Here is a 10,092-nt window from a genome sequence, read left to right as displayed (position 1 = left end):
CTCATACTTTTCAGCTTCCTTTTTTTTTTTTTTTTTTTTTTTTTTTTTTTTTTTTTTTTTTGCTAGGGTGTAAACTGATAAATATCAGGAGACGCTGCCAGTCTAAAAAAGCTCTTCCTATTGAGGGAAAATGAGGAAAGGGATGGGTGGACAACTGGGGGAGGTAACCAGTACTGCTTGATTCCCCACTGCAAATGAGTCAATAGTCACAGCTCTAGTTTAAAGGTACAAAAAGAGTAGTATCCAACTTTTAAGAATGCAAATCCTAAAACTAGAAAAAAGTCAAAAACCCCCAACAAACCCATTAACAAACCAATACAAAGTAAGGGAACAAGATAATTATTGGAAAAAAAATTCCTAGTGAATATTGGGTTAGAATTCTACATTATGTCATAGAGTCCCATCATGATTTCCCTTAGAAATGCAGATTTTGAATCTCACGATTTTCAGTTTTGTGACTAAGAAAAGATTGGAATTAACACTTCTGGTTTTATTTCACTTTTTGTTACTGCTAAAGTTGCATTTATTGGATTTTTTTTTATTCCCCCTCCCTTTTTTTTTCATATTTTAAACTGCCCAGAAATGCTGAATAATGTTAGTGCCATGTCATACCTGAGCTAAGGAGCGTGTTGCAGCCGGTAGTTGTGAACTCTTCATTGCCTGTAGCCTCAGGCCAGTGTCTACTGTCACCTGCCTTATCCTCTGATAGAATTATTTGACTTACCTAGGCTTATTTCAGGTTTCCAGGGGATGATATTAAATTTATCATTTCCTAGGAATTTGTTCTTGGAGACATGTGAGTAGATCCTTTGGGAACCTCTCTTCTGTAGTTGTACTAAAAGACAGACCATTAAATTGCTTTCTACCTATTTGGTTGCTATGACAAATCTGGAATTCTATACTTGGAGATAAATGGACAAAAAATGTGTCCTACTGTTGCAGGGCAAACTCTATTGAGTCAGCTGAGTCAGATCACACTGGCTGCACAACTTTTGATGCAATGAATCAGATAATTGGTCTAGCTGTGCCAACACCCTTCTACTTCTGGCCATGCCATTGTTTGACACTTTAGAGAAATGTGCAAAAAATCCATAAACCACCTGGCCAATTGTTCAAGTTACATATCTTGATTAAAAAAAGTTATGGATGAAAAAGCAGAAGTCAGGGAAACTGATGATATTTTTCTAGTCGAGTGCTCAGTTAGACACCTTGTATTTAACAGAATGTGAAGAAGCTCCCTTTTGTTTCTCAGTATTTTTCTAAATGATCATATTTTATGAAGCATGCACATACTAATCCAGAGACATAGACAACTGGACTATTAAGATTCATTAAATGCATTGATTTGTCTTTTTCTTTCTGTTTCTTATCTCTTATTAATGATGCACAATGACATGTCTCTCATTTTTTTATCTGTTTTCATCCATAGTCCTCATATTTTATCTCGAACAAAGAGTAGTCTTGTGTCACGAAGGCTCATCAAAGTCATAATTGCTCTTCATTTATCTGCATTGAACTGTCTGTCATCTGTTAGCATTTTGAATGCTCTATACGACTTTCTGCACTTGTCTGCATTCTTCCTCATTTACTTCTCCTAGACCATCCATTACATCTTGCTAGCTGATTTCTACTTTTAATTTTTTTAATTACTATGTGTGTTTGTACCCTTCTAGCAGTTTCAACCCAGAAATATTGGTAATGTTTTGGTTTCTGCATTTAATTTATAGTCAGCACTACTATTTGTCTGCAAGACTAATGTGCCCCAGCAGGGAAGGATAAATCTCAGTATTGAGAATCTGTAATACACCATAACAGCCTACACACCTTTTCCTAATCTATCTTTATGCTCTGGACATTATCTTTGACATAGCCTAAAGCTCAAAAGAGCTTATTGTAAGTAATTTCTGTAAAATCATCAGCTGATAATTACTAGATTGGTGGCCAGAAGGGGATAAAGGCTGTTACTGATGATTTTAATTTCTTCTTGGTTTTATCATGCATCATGTTTTACTTTTAGTTAATTAAATATTCATTTTATTTTTTCTTATCATACAACTGCTTGTGCTTGTCCTTTTCCTCCTAGGTACCTGTCTCATCATCTTTACTATATCTTATTTTAAAAGACATGGCAAAACTGGATTACAGAAGGTGCTTTACAAATTAGATAAAGAACTCAAATTTCAGAAGGCTGCTTTGAGGAAGTAAATATGGAAATATTAATTTTGAGCTGTTCAGATACTGTGTTCTTTATTTATAAATTGAGACAAATGAACATCCTTTCCTTCACAAGGAAATCCTTCTTATGAGTAGGTGAAGGTTATCAGACAGAAGGTTACTGTAGAAGGATTAAATAGTATATACTTTATATTTCAGCTTCTGAACTGAGGAACATTGGTATAATGGAATCAATGAAACTATGGTGTTTTATATAAAATGAAAACAAATGTGGATGGGTTTGTTCATTTGTTTTTGTATTTAGAAGAGAGGCAGATAAACAGTGGTATCGTTACTTCATTTAGGCAGTTTCAGAGGCCTAGGAACTTTATTGTCTTGAGCTCAGGTGAACAAAACACTATTTAGTGTTTGGTAATTCTTTAGACTAGAAATAATAACAGGTCACAAGAAATCTGCTGAAACTCAGTTTACATTAATATTACTCTGTAATTAATTTTTCTGCTTTCACCAAAACTGAAATTTCTGATAGTGTGCAAACTATTAAATAGCTTTAATAAAAAAAACAGAAGCCAGGTCAAAAGGGACAAATACCTCACCAGCCTTCTTAACTTTTCATGTGTTGTTTTAATTTCATTTAATTTTATAAATACTAGAAATACTTTATATCTTTATATACACAGTACTATGAAATTAAGCAAGCTAATCTTTAATAGGTGTTATATTTTTAAATTAGGAATGGAAACATCTAAGGGGTCTATGAAGCATTCCTACAGTATGCCTAACTTTTTAAATGCTTTTATTGAGACAGGAAATTTTGACTGAGAAAGAGTATATAGCTTGGAAACATAACAAGATAATCCATCATGATCAATTATTTTCAATGTTAATTGTACATTTGAGTTTGTCTACCTTGAATTTTCAGCTATTGTACCTTACTACAGATTATGATATATGAACCTTCTCATCACAAACAAAATGGAATCTTCTCTTTAACTTCCTTAAGTAACAAAATCTTTTTTTCCTCTTTTCCACTCTTTTGTTGGTTACCGGTTCCTTGTCAACTACAGCATCACCCACCCACACATCCCAGATGCCACTCTCTCATTTTCCTTCCAAAACAGCAGAATACATCACCTGTTATCAATGCTGCCATTCATTCTCAAGAAACAATCAAGAAATAGGTACATATCCAAGGCTCCTGGCAGCCACCAATGTTTGAAAGATTGAGGAATTCTATTTCTACTCTATTTCCTGATCTTCATCAGCATAGAGTATAATATGGCTCTGGAAAAACTTCTGAGCTCCAACTAGAAACAGCTAGTAACACAATAGAACAAGTTTGTAGTTTTGCCTGAGCAACTGGTGAAAAACCAAATTTCAACTGCCCTAGCTTGAAAGAGCCCCATTTTTCTGTCCCTCAGGGTCACAGACGAGACTTTATCTCTGGCTTCCCATGTTCTCTGCTTCTCTGGTGTTCTGTGGAAAATTCTTTAATATTTTTTGTTCAGCTTGCTTTTTCCTGCCATATAATTCTGCTAAATGCTTTAGCACAGTCTGGCCTACTGATTGTCTCTTCTTCATTGCTATTTAATGCCCTTTGCCTCCTTTCTACCAATAGACTGGCTGTACCACTGCTCCATTTGTGTCATTGAGGTTGTTGTTTTATTCATCTGTTCTGAAGTATGCTGTGGATTAACTATTCCTATTACTTCTTAACTTGGACTTATTTATTGCTTCAATGGACATAGCTCTTCTCATGTTTCCTGATTTTCTCATCTTGTACTCCTCTTCCCTCCTTCGTTCCCCTACCCTTTCATTTCTTAACCTCCTTTTATCTTAGCACAGAATCTCAAGCCCTAAATCACAAAGTGCAATGTAATAAGCACAAGTGGCTGAGCTGTTATAACTTACAAAAGAAAATGAAAAAGGGTCAGCGAAAATGCCCCCATTAATCTCTGCTCTTGCATTTTATACAGCTGTTTCTGTTCCTGTACAGGACAGATAGCAAAAGATGCCAACTTTCAACTTCATCCCAACCTGCCTATAGGCAAAGACAATATGAAGTGGAAGATGAACTGACCATACCCCATAGACATCTTCTAGAAATGGCATATGCATGTTTATTTTTAGGTTTGTTTTTTTTTTTCCCTCCCTACAAGCTGTATATTTTTAAATTTTCACTTTATGTGCTACCACCAATGGTGTTTTTGTATCTAAACACAGCACATGATATACCAGGGAAAAGTGCAGTTCTCATTCTCAGGTCTGCTTAGTAATGGCAGGTGAAAGCAAAAACTCTCTTCTTTTGAATATCTGACAGTGGCATTTAGGGCTACTGTCTGCTCAACTGGTTATTGCTCAGCCTCTCCAGCTAAGAGTGACTGCTCACGTTCAGGGGTTTCTGACTTTCCTACTCCTGCTACACAACTGCTGGGGAAGTTCATAAGAGTAACAGGCCTGAGAGTTAAACAGGTCTGGAGCCAGAGGGTGACTGGGACCTTGTGGCACAATTCCTGATCAAGAGGAGGGTCTACTGCTCGACGTAGTTGCCATTGAAAATCTTCCTCATGAGTCAAATTGAGGTGAAAGTATTTTTAACTGTGTTAAAACAGTGTTTTAGGCCACATATCCCAAGTCTTTCCCTATCTTTTGGTAAACAATGGGTTTCCGCTGTCTCTGAAAGTTCAGATACCTTCTGAAGGTCATCTGCCAGAGCACAAAAACATTTGGGGAAAAAAGAAGGTTGTGACTTATTTTACAGTTTGGGAATGCAGTGGCAGTATTTTGGACACATTTTGAGGAAGGATTATGACAACCCTCTAAAATTAATCAACTCCCACTTCTTTCATCCAACCAGTTCACCTGTTTTATGTTGTATTTTCTATATGTCTGTGACCTCTCACTTTTCATCTTTCCAGAGTGAAAGAGTGACAAGATGGCTCATAGCACCATACATGATTTGAAAGATATTTGCAAAAAGAGCTCCCTAAAGAAAAAGATTCAGGGAACACTATAATTTGCACTATTTGTACAGCCTTCAGTGGAAGCGTGAGAAGGTGGCTAAAGGGAAAATAGAAGTCATGAAAACTGAAAATATGAGGAAGGGATGGAGGCAAGTTTGGGAGCAGTGAGTATCTGAATGCTGTTTCCTTTTAACTTAGATTCAATGTGTTAGCCAGCAGACTGTTTTTTTAACCTGCTACTTTACCTGCTACTTTTTTCCTTTTTTTTTTCTTAAAATTTTTTTATTTTCACTTGGATGTATTTCACAACCCATGAAAATCCAGGGCAAGCCAATCACTTTTCAGTGTTAAATGCAAATTAAGGTTTTTTGCTTCATTACCTTTTCAAACATGGTATCTTGTGAAAATAATTTTTCCTTAGTTCTTTCTAACACAGGCAGAGATCTTAATATATACAGTGTATAGTGTACAAATGCAATGTATACACAAATAAATATATTTACTTAGCCAGGGATCTGTCTGTACCCATACAATCTTTAAGCCAAATTCAACATTTATACAACTTGTCTCTCCATATAATTCTAGTGTGTTTGGATTAAACAAGTCTGCAGCTTTCTAATTGTCATGGTTTAACCCCAGCTGCCAACTAAGCGAAACTGGCACATAATAAAAGATCTGACTCTTCCTTCAAACCCTGCACAGACCGTACATCTGGGAGATGATTTTGGAGGTGTGAAGAAGAGAAAACATCATTTCCTGGCATGTCTTTTACTCCAGATGAACATATCAGTACGCTCTTTTTGATTGCTTACCTGCTGTTAGTGCTCTGTGAAGTGATCCCGTCACCACAAGACTGTTTCCCACTCAGGTTAGTGGAAATTATCAAATTGTGTGTCAGCCTTTTATGAATCCCAAATCTAGTTGGGCATTATTGAGAGAGCAATGCCCTTTTTAAGCCAGTGTGAATCACAGACCATCTGCTCTGGGTGTTTTGTTTGGTGGCTAATCACTGAATGCTGGGTGGGGAAAGAGTCTTTTGGTATTACAAGGATAGATATTCTTCCTCTTCTCTCTTCTCAGAAGAATATAAATAGCTGAAGGCAAATCCTCATGGGCTTCAGTTTTTCAAAAAAATCCATACAAATCATAAGTCATCATGGCTGGCAGTATGTGTCTTACTGTGTTGAAACCTCAACACTTTGTTTTCTCACAAGGTCTGAACTCTCAAGTAATAAAAGTAATGTCAGTCTGACTGCCTGCTTGTTTTGCCATGTTTTACTTCTTGCTTAAGAGCAGTAGTTATATTCAGAGCAATTAATGATACCATCTCTTAAAAGTTGAAAAAGCCTTACAAATGATGTTGAAAAAGTTTTGATGTTTTCCCAGGAATGGTCCTTCACACTTTCAATCTGGATTCCTCTTAAGGAAGCAGTTGTTCTCACTGATGTAATCCTTGGTTTTGGTAATATCTGTTGTAAAGTAGATGGCAGATTTTCTGCATCCTCCACATCTCAGTAAAAGGTTTTCATTGATAGCAACTGTATTAGTTTTTAGGTCTCATAAAAACATGCAGATGAATTTTGCTACTGGTTGGAGAAAAGTTGAATTATGAGCAAGTTGCTGCAGTGACCTTGGCAGATCCAGTGGTTAATTGTGTGCCTACTGGAAGTCTGTGTGCATCTCTGGGTGTTTGTAGCAATATCTAGATTTTTTATCATTGCTTTTCATAGGTATGCTGGACTTGTAAAAGACTTGAAAAGTAAACAGAATTCAAAAAAACTGTTGAATATATAATGGCAGAAGAATATCATTATGTGACTGGATATATATTTACACAATGAAGAATAATGGTTCCAGAGCCTACTGGGTGAATTAAATGTATTTCTTAAAGCATTCCAATAATACTTTCATAGTATTAAAGGGTAAATGGGATAATTACAATTAAGGACATTTAAATGAGTTTCTTGTGTATATTTATGTGTGAGTCTCATGCTGCTAGATAGGATTTTTCAGCAATTACTACCTAACCTCTTTAAGAGTGTCCCCTTTAATTCTAATGGGAAGGAAAAAGGCTGAAGAGTCATAAGTAAGGCTTTAATTTAATTTTCTTAGTGATCTAAAGATTAACAAAATTTTGAGATAACTCACACTTTAAATGCAACAAAACCTGGGAGAAAGAGGTATATTTAATGTAAATTCACTCAACCAGATCTCTTGAGACCAGAGGTCACAAGTATTTGTGAAATATGTTTCTGATGGACAGACATATTAAGCGCATGGCCAAAATGTGCAGCTTGATTGGCACAAATGCCATGGTCACTCACATAATTGACATGGTTATTCCAAAACGTGCTGTGACTGGAGTAGTTTATTTTCTTTAGTGGTAAATAAGCATAAAAAAGAAAATTTTATTCAGAATGATGCGTACCGACTCTAGTTGTATCTTGAATAAGTGCTAGGGAGAGATACATTCAGAACAAAATCCTCAACAAGACAACTTGACATGCAGAATATATTTCCTTTTCCAGGGGTTTTCTTCTCACAGTTACTGCAGTAGTGTTTAACACTAGTTCAATACATTGTTGAAGTTAAGTTCAGCTCATTGTCATATGAACTTTATCCTCCCAGGACTTTAAAATTTCCAAGGATGCAGACTGCACTCTTGGCAATCTATTTAATCTTCTTTCACAGGGAAAAAAAATTTCCCTATATTATGAGAAGTCAAGGTGGTCAGGTAAAGCCCAGAGTGACTGGAAAAAAGAGAACCACTGCTATAATTTTTCAAAAATGTAAAAAGGAAGACCCAGGGAACTACAAACTGGTGAACCTCACCTCTGTGCTTGGGAGCCTGGTGATGAATTGCATCCTTCAGGGCTCACCTTGGGACCAGTGCTCTGTCATATGTTTTTGAAAGACACAAACAGTGAGATTTAGAGCACCCTCAGCAAGTTTACAGATGACAAGAAGCTAAATGGTGGGGGTGACAGAAAAAGAGGATGGAAAGTCATCCACAGGTACCTGGAAAAAACTTGAGAATGGGCCCACAAGAACATACTGAGGTTCAATTAGTTCAAGTGCAGGGTGCTGCACCTAGGCTGGGACAATCCCAGACATGACCACAGACTGGGAGAAGTTTTGGAGAGCAGCCTGAGAAGAAGGACTTGGGGTTTTTGGTGGACATGAGCCCTCAGTGTGTGCATACAGCGCCAAAAGGAAAACACATTCTGGGCTACATCAGGAGGGGCTAGCAGGTTGAAAGAGGTGATTCTCCTCTACTACCCTACTTCTTCTCCTCTATTCTGCTCTGATGAGACCCTACCTGCAGTGCTGCATCCTTCTCTGGGGTCTACAGCACAGACCCCAGACATGGACCTGTGGGAGTGGGTCCAGAGTGTCACTAAGCTTCTCAGAGGGGCCGAGATCCCTCCTGTGAAGACAGACTGAGACAGCTGAGGTAGATTTCCCTGGAGAAGTCTGTGGGGAGATGTGATGTGGCCTTTAGGTACTTCAAGGGTACTTATAAAAGAGGGGATAGTGATAGGACAAGGGGAAATGATTTTAAACAAAAAAAAAGAGAAATTTAGGTTAGATGTTTAGAAGAAATTCTTTACTGTGAGGGTGGTGAAGTACAGGAGCAGGTTGTGTTGAGAAGCTGCAGATACCTGCCAGTGTTTAAGGCCAGATTGGATGGGGCCCTGTACAACCTGATGTAGTGGGTGGACTCGTAATGAGATGAAATTCAGGGTCTCTTGCAAACCAAGGCATTCTATGGTTCGATGATTCTATGATGCTCTTTATCAATCTTTATAGGATGCAGCTGGCTAAAAATGGAAAAGGTAGCTTTATAGTGTTCTAAAGAGTGGCCTGTAAATGGGAATAAGCAATTTTCTTGGTTTCTCGAATGTGCTCTCCTCTTGTTCCTACAGCTCAGAACGCAGTTAGCCATTTCTGTTGTAGATACACACTGATGGCTCATGCTCAACTTGCTAACCACTGCAAACTCCAGGAATTTTCCAGCAGAACTGCCTGGAACCAATCCATCCCAGCCTGTAACTCTGCAAAAGGCTCTGCTTCCCATGTAGAGGACTTTACATTTGTCTTTGCTGAATTTGATAAGGCTCCTGTTCACCCCATTCCTTCAGCAAGTCTGGGTCCCTCCACTCTCTCTGTATTGACTGTTCCTCCCCTCCTGGTTGTCACCTGCAAACTTGGAGAAAGAGCACTTCATCACCTCCTTCAGCTTTTCGTTAGAGACACTAAACAAGACAGATATGTAATGCAACATTAGTGTTTCAAGAATTCAAGTAGTTCATTCTGTCTTTCTGCTTCTGACACTCACAAGCCTCCCTCTGAACTGTTCTTAACTCTGACCAGCTGAACCAAGCGTAAATTGATGGGCTCTACACCAGAAAATGTCTTTTATTTCACTGAAAATGTTGTCTGAATGAAAACCAAAAGATTGTGTCATTCATCATACTGGGCATTCTTTCAACAAAGGGATTTCAAGAAAATCTCTGGTTCAGCAAATGCATAAAAGAGAATCTTTTGATTTTCATAGCTGTACAGTGCAGCACTAGCAGGGTAAGCTTGGTGTGTAATTATAATTTCTGAGAACAAACTGAAATAAAAGATCTTTGTGATGAAATACATACTCTAAAATGTGAGTGCTATATTCTATGGATTGTCATTATTTTGAAGTCTTAAAATAAATAAATGTTTCCAGAAGCAAACACAGGCTATTTAGATGCCAAATTCTTTTGTTTTCTTAAGTGTCCATTTGAATGCATAGAATCCAGCATTTAGCACTTGGCATCTAATTAACTTGTTATCAGGGAGGAAGTCACAGAGCAATGCCATTCCCCATTCTCATAAGTGCCAGAATCTCTTTCAAAACTGTGGAGGCAGAGCACTAATAATAACAGCTTTCTTAGCTTTACTCTTTCCCTTCCAGCTC

General features: G+C 37.5%; 1 long non-coding RNA gene across 1 annotated transcript; it reads left to right on the top strand.

Annotated features, from left to right (window-relative positions):
* Positions 1 to 198: 198 nt before the first annotated feature.
* LOC117244520 lies at positions 199 to 9,868 on the top strand. The gene is made up of 2 exons (XR_004497780.1): positions 199 to 6,006; positions 9,065 to 9,868. It is a non-coding gene; the product is annotated as an uncharacterized LOC117244520 (long non-coding RNA).
* Positions 9,869 to 10,092: the final 224 nt, after the last annotated feature.

The sequence above is a fragment of the Parus major genome, chromosome 5 (assembly GCF_001522545.3).
Source record: "Parus major isolate Abel chromosome 5, Parus_major1.1, whole genome shotgun sequence".
Classification (NCBI taxonomy): domain Eukaryota; kingdom Metazoa; phylum Chordata; class Aves; order Passeriformes; family Paridae; genus Parus; species Parus major.
Note: the sequence above shows the minus strand (reverse complement) of the source record. Positions and strands in the feature narration are given on the sequence as shown.